At 34.9% G+C, this 14055-nt stretch overlaps 1 protein-coding gene across 2 annotated transcripts in view; it reads left to right on the top strand.

The window, feature by feature from the left end:
• Nucleotides 1-14055, top strand: part of LOC135127564 (sestrin homolog) — a 380608-nt gene that overhangs the window by 18073 nt on the left and 348480 nt on the right. The gene's annotated exons all lie outside the window — the stretch shown is intronic.

Genomic DNA, 14055 nt, shown 5'->3' with positions numbered 1-14055 from the left:
ATAGAAAAATTGAAACATCAAAAACCTGAAAAATCGAAAAATTGAAAAATAAAATTGAAAAATTATAATGAAAAACTGAAAAATCCTAAAATCGAGGCATCGCGCAATCGAAACACCGAAAAGTTCAGAAATCGAGATGGAAAATCTGAACGTCAAAATTCAGAAAATCCAGAAATTGAAAATATCAAAGAATCGAAAAATTAAAAATTGAAGAGTCAAATAGCTGAAAAATCCGAAAACTGAAATCAAAAAGTTAAGAAGTCGGATGTTGAAAAATCGAGGAGTCGAAAAATCAAAAATTCGTAAAATTATAATAACATAAATAACATTTATTCGACAAACTTGTGCACAAATGGATAAATTTTGATTAACGATTTACTGATCTCATCAATTGTAATTTCACAATAAGATTGTAAAATCTTGTTATGAAATTTTTATTTTTTTTCCAAAAATCTTGATGGGTAGGGTAAAAACTCAAACTAGTCTAAAATTTGGAGATGAGGAAGATCAAATAAATTTTAGTTAACGATTTACCATCGAGATGATATATTCCTAAATACATACAAAATTTGACAACAATCGGTCTGGTCGGAAACGAGAGACCTATTTTTTCGTACTGTAGAGGTCATGAAAAGTCGAGAAAATATGAAAGTAGCAGTCGCCGATGGGCTCGATGACAATACTTCCTAACCTTCGTAACGCAACGCTTAGGAAAAAAAATTAAAATGTCGAAGTGTCTTGGCAAGCTGTATGCTTAATAACATTAAGTTTTCAACGCCTTCGTTCGTCCTCATCTAATTGAATTATAGAGATGATGAAATCGTTATTTTGCAAAGGTAATGCGTTAGATAACAGCTATATTTTTTCGAATAGAATTTTTAATTGCGGTTTATCCATAAATTAGCAGTAAATATCAACCCATGATTTAGGAGAACTTTTATTTTTGGTTTAAATTGGGTTGAATTTATTGTGAGCACGTCGAGAATTCGGATTTGCATAAAATTCGAATAATAAGGTTTATAATATATCATACTGTTAACATCACACTTTTAACATTCTAGGCGAATACCAGTGATTCTATTTCGGACTCAATTTTTTTAATCGTGTTCGTGAGCCGCGGTCCTACCAGCACTCGGGTTCGCGTTTTCGCCCTCGCCCCGTTCGGAATTAGATACGTGTCCGCCATTTGCACGGTTTTAAACGGCCGAACGAGGAAATGTCCCGAAAGTAATGAAATTATTCGAAAATAAAATCGCTCGACGGCGATTCAGCGGATTTTCTCTCCGCGATTAGACAAGCTACTCGAATATCTAAACATTCCGCCACTCTTCCACGTTGTTGTAGAAGATATCGTCGGAGATTTATTTAACGTCGGCGTTAGTAATGGCTAAACCGTGGATTATGGCAATAGAAATAATTTATTACTGGCGCAGTTCTTTGTATGGTAACTCGGCGAAGTTTAAACCCGTTTTACGCGCGTGGACTTTATTAGCAGTAAAATATATTTCGGGCTTAGGACGGACGGGGAGTTCATCGGGAATTTTCACTCGCAAAAACCCTAACCAGAAGTACGTTTTTAATCGAACGATTAAAATTTCCACTGGCCATTGCACGCTTGTTTCCTTATTGATTAAAACTGCCAACTCGCAACCACACGTTCGTATTTTACACGCCAAGATCGTGAAAAGTTAACAGTGGGGTTCAAATTGCTCCGTAATTACGAATAGTTAAGGTTAAACGAAATTTTGACGCTTTAAACACAGCCTTAGGGTGCTTCCGTTGATCAGAAGTGGAATTCGCCCTCGACCGATCAGCCGGATTTCTCTTAATCGTCTGCGCTAATTCGCCTCAATTAAATAATTTTAGTGGCGTTATCCGAGATTTTCTCACATCTTGACAAAATTCCTAAAATGTGTCCGATACATCGAAGGGTGCCGAATTAGCCCTTTCGCCCTTCGCCGTGTCCAATATAATTAACACAATACATTCCGCAGCAGGGACGGCAAATAATGAAAGCATAAATTTCCTTTAAGTAGAATTTAGCACGGTTTCATGTAAATGTTACAAAAGACCCTATCTGCGCCGACTGCATATATAATCATTAGATCTTGTTACAACCACAATCCCCTTCCGCGCCATACATTACGAAATTTGTTTATTATCTAAATGAAAATTGAAAATTTTACTGCTTATTCAATTACGGACTTGCTAAACACATAACTCGGCCTTTTTATCGTCGATTTATAACCGACTTACTAATTTGCATATTTTCGTGTGTTCGCAAAGTGTGCACTAAAAGTCCTGTTTACGCAACGAAATTATTAACAACATATTTCTCACCAATTACTGACGCGGTGAAATGTGAAGTATAAATAATATTGGCAGCGTTCATCGCTCTTTCTCTCTTCGCCTCGAAAAATGCCTAATTAGAGGCTGGTGTTCGGAAACGAGCGGCTTGGATTCGAGTTGGGATTGGGTTGTGCGGATTTGGGCTAGATGTTACGTATGCGCGGTATTTCCTGATTTGGCAATGGAAAAAATGGGTTCTATTGACGTTTTTTATAATTGTATTTTAATAACAGACTAGATTTCTGACGGGAATATTTGTGGAATTGCTTAAACAATTTTTTTTATGAAACCATAATACACATTATATTTGTAATTGAAGTTTAAAAGTCAAGGTTCATTTTCAGTTCGTCGTAGGACTTTTTTCTGTGGATATTCGGTTTGTTTCTACACTTCTGGTGAAATTGAACGTTTTTAAATATGTCTAAATTTTTTAATTTCAGTGTGGAACTTTTCAATTTTTTCCAAGTTCCTTCGAAAGTTGTTGAAAAAATTTCTTTGGTTAGCCTCGACCTCCTGAAGTTTTTTCGAAAACTTCTACCACTTTTCCAAAATCTCATGACTTGTGACAAATTCTGAAACATTTTAAAATTTTGTTCTTGAAGGCGAATTTTTCGAAAAAGCCAATCAAAAAATTGAAATGACGAGACAGCGTAAAAATCGAAAAATCGATAAAACGAAAAATCTAATATCGAAAATTGTCATTACGAAAAACTGAAAAATCGAAAAATTAAAAATCGCGAAACTGAAAGATCAAAAAATTGAATCGCCGGAAAAATATTGTGTCTTTTTTTGGAGAATGTGAAATAATTTATGGGTCTGTTGGTGTCCTATTTTTTATGGAATAAAAAAAATGAACGGAAACTGTGGTATATATTTTTTAAGAATCTGAAAGAATTTTAGGTTCCTGGTGTCTTCTATTTAATGTGAAAAAATCTTTGGACGGGTCTCTTTGAATTTTGTTTTTGCAACAACTTGAAAAGATCATGGGAGTTCTTAATGTTTTTGTTTTAAGAATGTATATTTTTAAGGGGTTACTACGTTTGAAAATCCGCAAATCACCAAATCCTCAAAATTCTCAAATCACCAAATTTTCAGATCTTGAAATCTTCAAAATCCTCAAATAAATTCCGAGTCCTCAAATTAACAAATCCTCTAATCTTCAAATATTCAAATCCTTAAATCGTCAAATCTGCAAATCCTCAAACCTTCAAATCCTCATCTTCAAATCCTCAAATCTTCAAATCATCAAATTTTGAAATCCTCAAATCCTGAAATCCTCAAATCTTGAATATCCTCAAATCCTCGAATCTTCAAATTCTCAAACCTTCAAATCCTCGAATGTTCAAATCCACGAATCTTGAATTCCTAAAAATCTTCAAATCACTAAATGCTCAAATCTTAAATCAATATCGAATCTTCAAATTACTAAATACTCGAATCGCCAAATCCTCTAATCTTCAATTATTCAAATCGTCAAATCTTCAAATCCTCAAGTCTTCAAATCTTTAAATCCTCAAATCTGCAAATCCTCAAATCTTCAAATCCTCAAATCTTCAAAACCAGAAATTCAAATCTTTAAATCTTCAAATCATCAAATCATCAAATCTTCAAATCCTCAAATCATCAAATTTTGAAATCCTCAAATCTTGAATATCCTCAAATCCTCGAATCTTCAAATTCTCAAATCTTCAAATCCTCGAATATTCAAATCCACGAATCTTTAAATTCTCAAATTACCAAATCTTCAATTCTTAAAATTTTAAAATAACCAAACTCTCGAATCTTGAAATTTTAAAAATCCTCATATCACCAAATGCTCAAATCTTAAATCAATATCGAATCCTGAAATTACTAAATACTCGAATCGCCAAATTCTCTAATCTTCAATTATTCAAATCGTCAATTCTTCAAATCTTCAAATCCTCAAGTCCTCAAATCTTCAAATTTTTAACTCTTCAAATCTGCATATCCTCAAATCTTCAAAACCTCAAATTCAAATCTTCAAATCCACGAATCTTCAAATTTTTAGATCATCAAATGTTCAAATCCACGAATCTTCAAATCTTCAAATCCTCAAATCTTTAAATCCTCAAATCTACAAATCCTCAAATCTTCAAAACCACATATTCAAATCTTTAAATCTTCAAATCATCAAATCTTCAAATCATCAATCTTCAAGTCATCAAATTTTGAAATCCTCAAATCCTGAAATTCTCAAATCTTGAATATCCTCAAATCCTCGAATCTTCAAATTCTCAAATCTTCAAATCCTCGAATGTTCAAATCCACGAATCTTTAAGTTCTCAAATTATCAAATCTTCAAATCTTTAAATCCTCAAATCTTTAAAACCTCAAATTCAGATCTTCAAATCTTCAAATCATCAAACCTTCAAATCCTTAAATCTTAAAATCCTCAAATTGCTAAATCCTCAAATCTTGAAGTCCTCAAATCCTCAAATTTTCAAATTTTCAGATCCTCAAATTTTCAAATCCACGAATCTTCAAATTTTCAGATCATCAAATGTTCAAATCAACGAATCTTCAAATGTTCAAATCCACGAATCTTCAAATTCTCAAATCACCAAATTCTGGAATCTTGAAATCCTCAAAATTCTCAAATCACCAATTGCTCGAATTTTAAATCAATATCAAATCCACAAATCACTAAATCCTCTAATTACCAAATCCGCTAATCTTCCAATGTTCAAATTCTCACATCTGCATATCTTCATTTTCAAATCCTCAAATCTTCAAATCATTAAATCTTGAAATCCTCACATCTTGAAATCCTCATATCTTGAACTCCTCAAATTCTCAAATGTTTATTTAAATACACGAAATTTTAAATTCTCGAATCACACAATCTTCAAATTTAAAATCACCAAATTCCCGAATTTTGAAATCCTCAAAATCCTCAAATCACCAAATGCTCAAATCTTCAAATATTTAAATTGTCAAATCCTCAAATCCTTAAATCCTCAAATGGTCAAATCCTCAAATCTTCAAATCCTCATCTTCAAATCCTCAAATCTTCAAATCATAAAATCTTGAAATCCTCAATTCCTCTAATTTTAAATCTTCAAATTCTCAATCCTTCAAATCGTCAAATGTTTAAATCCACGAATCTTCAAATTCTCAAATCACCAAATACTCAAATTTTCAAACTCTCAAATCACCAAATTCTCGAATCTTGAAATCCTCAAATCACCAAATGCTCAAATCTTGAAATTTTCAAAGTCTTCAAATCAATTCCGAGTCCTTAAACCAACAAATTCTGAAATCATCAAATCTTCACCATGTGCTGATATATTAATGATCTAGATGTTTTTTATGACTCACAGTTTACATTAACAGCCCTGTTGATTATCTGCTGCCAGTGTCCATAATTTCAGTGTAAAATATTCAAATCTTCAAATTACTAAATCCTCAAATCACCAAATTTCCAAATCTTCAAATCCTCAAATCTTCAAATCCTTAAATCTTCAAATCCTCAAATCTTCAAATCCTCAATCCTTCAAATCCTCAATCCTTCAAATCCTCAATCCTTCAAATCCTCAAATCTTCAAATTCTCAAATTACGAAATCCTCAAATCAATTCCGAGTCCTCAAATCACCAAATCTTCATCAGGTGCTAGTATATTAATGATCTAGATGTATTTTATGACTCACAATTTACATTAACAGCCATGTTGATTATCTGGTTCCATTGTCCATAATTTCAGTGTAAAATTCTCAAATCCCCAATTCTTAAACAAATCTTCAAATCAGAACCAAATCCCCGAATCCTCAAATCATCAAATTACGAAATCCTTAAATCTTTAAATCCTAAAATCTTTAAATCCTAAAATCTTCATATCCTCAAATCCCCAAAGTCCTCAAATCACTAATACCTCGCCAGATGCGAGATTAATTTTCTAGGTGTCTTTGACATTTAACAGACCTGGCTTGACTAGACCGACCCCGCCTGACGGATCTGATTTGAATTGACGTACCTGCTTGAGCAGACAGATCTGACTTGAGCAGACATATCTGACTTGAGCAAATAGATCTGACTTAATCAAATAGACCTGACCTGACAAACTTGACTTGACCTGACAAACTTTACTTGACCTGACAGACTTGATTTGACTAAACAGACCTGACGTAAACAGAATGAATTGACCTGACAGATCTAACTTAACTAGACAGACCTGACTTGACTTGACCAGGCAGATCTGACTTGACCAGACAGATATGGTAAGAACTGTTACAAGATTTAATCAAATTACATTACGAAAAGTTCTAGCTTTTTCGTTTACGAACGAGATAGACCTGGATTGACCCAACAATCTGATTTAACTAGACCGACTTGACGTGACCAAATAGACCTGACTTGACTAAATAGACCTGACTTGATCAGGCGGACATGACTCGACCAGATGATCCTTATTTGACAAGATCGACCGGGCTGAACAGATTTGACTTGACCAGATAGATCTGACTTGACCAAATAGATCTAACTTCATCAAAAACACCTAACTTGACCAGAGACTGACTTAACCAGACAGACCTGACGTGACCAGAAAGACCTACCCTGACTTGAAAAATCTGACCTGACCAGACAAACCTGATGTAACCAGAAAAACCTGACTTGACAGATTTGATTTGACTAGATGGACCTGACATGAAAGATCTGACTTGACAAGACAAACCTGACTGACTAAACCGATTTGACATGACTTGACAGAACCGACTTAACCAGACAGATCTGACTTATACAAATCGATCTGATCTGATTAGATACACCCGACTGGAACGGACAGGCCTGACGTAATCTGACTGACTGTTCCAGCCCGATAGATCTGTGGTGGGTTAATCTGACCTGACTTGACTTAACCTGTTTTAACTTGACGTAACCTGGTTCTAATCTGAATTAACGTAACTAACTGTTTGTTTAACAACAGTCTTGCAACAGTTGGAAAGTAACCAAAGCCAGTATTGCCAGCCACGAACATAACTTCCACGCAGCATACACAGGGGTTCTATTCCAAGCCGTTCGATTTATTTATTAAATTAATACCCCGGATGATTCCACCCCACGTGGTGCGTTTTAATCGCAAATTAACCGTCCTCCCGTCTAATTCATTTCTAATTTCTCCCTAATTATTTTATTGTTACTCGCATTTACGGTTTCGCACATTCCGCCGCTCTTAATTACCCGGTTTTATTTAAACCCAATCAAACACACATCTCCCCGATCCCACGAAAACCGGAAGAGCATTTCAAAATCTGTTTTTTATCTTCCTGCTCGTGGCAAGCAATTTATTCATTTGTAACCGAAAGTGAAACTCATTAAAACTTCTCTCAACTAAAATAAATCGATGCGGCGCTCTAAATTATATTTCGGTTTAGTATGCAGGAGGGAAATAATTCGGGAAAACAACAGGAATAACGTTAATCTAGGAAAGGGGCGGCGTTTATGACTCGCCGAATACGGAACGCTTGTCTGTCCACTTTGTGTTCGGTCGACGTAAAGAGGCCTTTTATATGACGGAGTTGTCGTTTTGCGAGAGGCTTTGTTTTTGCATTTCGCTCCGGGCTTAATTATAATAAATTGTTGCGTTGACAGAAGGCCGGCGGACGGAGGGGCGGCGATCTTGCGGCCGCCGCGGTGGAGGAGTTAATTGTTGTGAGCAGGCCAGAAATGAACGCGGAGCTTGATTAGTTTTTGTGGATGAGGGACGATTATTATGTGCAATTTGTAGTTGGTGTGCTGCCGAACTGAGATGGTTGATTGAAAAACTGGAAAAACCTAATTACGAATTCGTGAATATTTTTACCAATTTTTTAAAAACCCATTCAGGAGTGCGCTGTAACACTTTACTGCAACGTTTTAATAAAAGCGAACCATTTCCTGGTGCAAAAAGCGCGAGTCCGTACTTGATGTTCTATCCCAGATTTTTAATTTAAAAATTCCTGTTTATGTGCAGGAAAATGTTATTCGCGCCGACATAAAACAATGATTTCGCGCAAAAACAGGCGAATAATTCCGAGACCTTCACCTTATCTGCCATCACCTCGGCGACGTGTGCTCAACCCCGCGCTTATTTAAGAAGATAAGCTTCTGAAATTTTTAATAAGTCTGAAAATCCCGCAATCACATTTATCGACTGCCTCAACTCGGATTCAAGTCGTTATCCTTTTGCCGTTTCTTTATCCTGTTTTCAGGCCGCCGTTCCCCGACTTAGACGAACTAATTAAAAAAGTTTACATAGCACGTAGCATGTTTTATCGTCTTTCGAAAGAAAGTACTTTGAAATGATCTCCGGAGACTGTTTACTATGGGAACTGTCGGAGGAAAATAGCGGCCCGGAGCCAACTTTGCGCATATTTCAGCGTGGTGTTTTTAAAATCCGAACTCGTTTTATGATTTGTCGGCGATCAGACGAATTCCGACTTTAACTTTCGCCGTCTCCAAAAACAAAAGAAGCGCCACAATACGGAATCCTCGAAACAATCCACCTCGAGGCGAAATTTCTCAAAAGCGCCTCCTCGAATCCGAAGCAGTTGCAGCGATGTTTGCCGTAAATTTTCACTAACAATAGGAAAAGTAACTTGTTGGAGAAAATTCCAGTATCTCTGTTATATCCTCTTGCAAAGTATGACATTAAGTCGGGGGTATTTTTAAAGTCGTCGCAAACTTTTTGCTATTTCAAAGCTTTGCGCTGCGGTTTCGACGGCAGCAATTTGAGGGAGCTTAATTGTAATTGGAAGCGACGCTTTCGGGCGTGTTTGTGGGTATTTTCTGGAGGTGTTTGCGTCATAACATGAATATACATTGCGGAAGTAAATTTAGAAATAAAGGGAGTTCTTTCGGCGCCTACGTTTAAAAGGGAGAAAAAGGGCTCGTTACCGATTGCTTTCTTTGTTGGACGATATGTAGCCTTACGACGTAATAAATAACTGCTGCAGAGAAATAAAAATTAGAGGATGCTGTTAAACCTCGACGATACCCTAGATACAAATGTAGACATAGATAGATATAGACGCAACCCACAATACATTTCGAAAGGATTCGTAGATCTATCTTATCTAAGTTACATTAGGTTAGGCCAAACCAGGTGAAGTTAAGCCAAGTTAATAATAATAATAATAATAATAATAATAATAATGTCTTTATTGCCCAACAGTGTAAAATACACCAATTACAGGTACAACTTAAAAGAACAATTGTATGTAAAAAAAAAAGAACTAAATAAAAAGAAAAATAAACTACGAAACGATAGATTAGTGGCTAAACTAATACTAAATTAATACAAAAATTAATGAATACTACTAAATATTACCTACTTTTTCAAAAAAAAAAATCTTTCAACACATTTTTTAAACGTTGAATATCTCAAATGAAATATGTCAACATCATTACAAACTTCATTATATAAAGATGACATCAGGTATAGCGGCGATCTAACAATCATATTTGTCCTGGGGATATTGTAGGTGAAAGTTGAATGATGCCTGGCATATATTCGTGGGACCAAAAAGTTCAGTTTTTCAAGCATTTGAGATATATCCAATTGGGAGTGAAGTAATTTATATAATACAAGTAGAACATTAGTTTGACGCTTTACTAAAACAGGGATAAACTTAAATTCATCTAGGAGAAGATCGTGGTTATATCCTCTTGGGGGATAAACTTTATGAGATTTTAAGAATAAGTATTTTAGGAATTTACGTTGGATGTTTTCAATTATGACATTGTAGGTTTGATATATAGAATACCACACAATAGAAGCATATTCAAGCTTGCTCAAAATAAGTGTTCTGTATAAGGCGACGAGGCAGTCAGTATTATAGAAAGATTTACTATTACGTATAATAAAACCCAGCGTCCGATTACAGGATGAAATAATATTAAAATAATGTTGATCAAATCGAAAAGCCTTATCAAAGTATATACCTAAGTCTTTAACAGTGTTATATCGCGGGAGTATGCTTTGATCTATTTCATAATCATAAGTAATAATGTTGTTTTTTCGAGTAAATGAAATAATTTTGCATTTAGGAAGGCTCAATTTAAATTTATTGCTGATGCACCACTCATAGAGCCTGGTTAAGTTTTTTTGAAGAAAGATAGCATCTGCTAATGAGTTAATATTATGAAATATTTTCGCGTCATCTGCAAATAACAAAATTGAACAGTGTATGCTGGAAGGTAGATCATTTATGTATAAATTAAAGAGAAGTGGCCCTAATATAGATCCTTGAGGAACTCCTGAGCTAGCAATAAAAGAATAAGATACAAAGTTGTTATACTGCACAAATTGAGTACGGAGAGTAAGATAGGATCGAAAAAGGTTTAATAATTTACAAGTGAAACCAAAATTTACAAGTTTTTTAAGAAGAATATTGTGGTCAATACGATCAAATGCCTTTGTAAAATCCGTATAGATGACATCGACTTGTGATTGATTTTCCAAACTTTCAGATACAAATTGTGAGAACATTATGAGGTTAGTTGTTGTTGATCTATAATTTAAAAAACCATGCTGATACTTTGATATATAATTTTTCACTTCGGGGTAGATATGGGAATATAGGATTAATTCAAAAATTTTAGCAAAATTAGAAAGCAGGGAGATTGGTCTATAATTTTCAATTTTAGATGCATCACCGGACTTCAGACAGGACAGATCTTAGATTCTTTCCATTTATTAGGAAAAACTCCTGTTTCAAGGGATTTATTAAAAATTAGTAGGAGTGGCTTAGCAATTTGAAACTTACAGTCCTTAATTATGAAACTTGGAATCTGATCTGAACCTGATGTCATACCTGGTTTCAATCTTGTGATGGCTTTTATTATATCATCTTCCGTGATCTTAAATATATTTACAACACATGAGGTAGAATTTACAGTATCAGCTAAATAATATTCATCAAGCGGATCAGATTCAGTATAGGTGGATCTAAAGAAATCACTAAAGGCATTTACTATTTCCATAGGATTTTCAAACTTGTTTATACCAAATGACATTTGGCCTGGAATTCTAGTTTTACCTTTTTTAGCATTAATGTAACCCCAGAATTGCTTAGGATCATGATGTATGTTAATTTGAATGTTGTTAATATACAATTTATAAGCAGTATTTATTTGCTTCTTTAAAAGGGACCTAATTTCTTTAAATTTCAGTAAATAAGAATGTAGACCTGAAGCTCTGTATTTCTTAAGGTATCGGAATTTAAATTTAATATTATTTATTATTTCCCTATTGAACCATGGCGGGTAATGCCGCTTTTTTGACCGAAAGACAGGTACATGTTTACGGAATAAATTGAACAGGATATTATAAAAACAATCAACCATCAGATCTACAGAAGAAAGAGTTGATAATAATGACCAATCAGTTAATAGGATATCATTGTAAAGAGAGATGAAGTCAGCTTTACGAAAGTTAAAGGCACTTATATTATGGTTATCATTACCATGGCGTGGAAAATTAATCGGTTTATCAACTGAGAAGGTGCAAACTAAAGATAGTGCTGGGTGATACTTGTCTTCTATTACCATTGGATTATCAAAGTGGCTAACTTCCCATTGAATATTCAAAAATGCTAAATCTAACAATTTATTATTAGAATTGAAAATATTATTTATTTGATTTAAATTTAAAAAATGTGCAAATGTCTGTAGACGAAGAATTGTTTTATTAGGGATGATGTCATTAAAATTTGGAATATTGAAGTCACCTATTAGAATTATGTTATTAAGACTCACTAACTCTTCCTCAAAGAAATCACAAACAGCATTTAAACCGTCAAAAGACGGAGTACAAGGAAAATATATTACAAAAACCGAGAGAGATTGAAAACCAAGTTTTAATTTACATCCAACAAGATCTATAGATGGATTATTAGTTTGAATTAGTTAAATTAAGTCAGGTCAGGTTGGGTTTGTCAGGATAAATTTGTCTGGTCAAGTTAGTTCTGTTTGGTCAATTCAGGTCTATCTTTTTAAATTGAGTCTGTCTCTGAAATCATATCTATCTGGTCAAGTCAGGTTTTTCCGATCAGGTCAGGTCAATTTGATCACGTCAAATGTGTCTGGTCAAACCAGGTCTAACCGGTTCATAGACGAAAAAGCTAGAATTTTTCGTAATTTAATTTGATTAAATCTTGAAATTGTTCTTTTTCAGTATCAATGTTCGATTAGAACATGTTTTATTTGTTCAGTTTTAACGCGATCAAGCTACAGCTAACTGAAATACAGAATAAGTATATTTAGCAGTACTGATGACATATTTTTCAGTTTTAGTCCGGTCAACGTAAAAACCAAACTGATAAAACTGCTAGTTCCACTTGTTTTTTCCAAGCAAATTATGTATCAGGAACAATGAAAAAACCACTTAGTTACAGCAGTTTTCCGTGTAATTGTGGTATTAGTTCGGCGTTATCAGAAACTCCGTATAATTAGTGACTGTAAGCGGCTAAAAATGTGTACAAAGTATAAGGTGTGCGATACCAGAGAGTTCACGACTGGAAAGCAAAATTAAAGTGCAATCAAAGTTAATAATGGAGAAAACAAAATCTTGTTTTATGCAAACGAGTTGATTTGCTGCAGTGAAATATTAGGTTACTTTTACCTACAACAGTATTTTTTTCAAGGTGGGAATTGATTAAGCTTGATTAACACTACTCTCGGCAGTCGTACCCACGACTCAAATGCTAATTCTAGTTATTCACAGGTGATATAAGATGGTCATATTCGAGTTAACGATACAGAACGAGCCGTCTTTTAGTTTGAATAATTGTATTCGCATAATGAGGAAATGTAGTTTTTCTTCTAATAATAGTAATAAACAGTCGTAACTTTGAAAAGCATTAGATTGAATAGTCGGTCTTGTTGCGGAACATTTCCGTGTGGTGCCTTTCTTACCACGATTTTTCGTAGGTATTTAGTAGCCTCAAGATAATAATCATAATAATAGTTCGTTTTTTCAAGTATATCGACTTAACACGTAATTTTCCAACGGCGAATTGTAACCGTCGTGAAAATCCGGATTAATCAACCCCCTCCCCCCGAAACAAAGCGCCCCCAAACTCACTCCAGCGATTCCCGACTTTTCCGGCGAATCGTCCTGGGAGCGAGAATCGATTATCGCGCTTATGTATGGGACATAATTGAAAAAATTACTCGGAAGGAAATAGGAGAAAGTGTTCCAGTTTGAGCGAAAATTGCCACTCGGATAAAATGAAATTATCAAGGGAAAGATGGCGATGGATTTACGGCGCCGATCGAAAGGAAATAAAAACGTAATCGTCCAGTTTGGCAGGGGCGGCTCGGGCGGGGGACGCGACGCCGAGAAGTCGATTTAATTCCGGAATGATTTGTCATTGTGACGAGAGTTTAATAATTAATTTCGGCCGTTTCCCCCCAAATCGGCAACATAGTTGATGTCGGACGGGAATCTGCGCCACTGATCGATTGAACTGTTTCCTGGAATGCCGCCGCTTTCTGGGGCGGCTGGAGTTATCAGTTCGGGGAAGAGCTCGTGTGGGTCTTGAAACGATCACCGGAATTCGGCTGACCATAAATGCGATGACGTCTCGTAAAAAATCACTCGTTAACATTCTTCTAACGTTTTCAATGCAAAAATTACTACTGAGATGGAAACACGGTTAAAGAATTCTGTCCACTTATATCATAACTGCGCTGCGCGCTTCCAGATA

The sequence above is a fragment of the Zophobas morio genome, unplaced genomic scaffold (assembly GCF_036711695.1).
Source record: "Zophobas morio isolate AGI-343-1 ecotype UQ-CSIRO unplaced genomic scaffold, CSIRO_AGI_Zmor_V1 ptg000012l, whole genome shotgun sequence".
Taxonomy (NCBI): Eukaryota; Metazoa; Arthropoda; class Insecta; order Coleoptera; family Tenebrionidae; genus Zophobas; species Zophobas morio.
The sequence above is the reverse complement of the archived record's forward strand: the minus strand, read 5'-3'. Positions and strand labels throughout refer to the sequence as shown.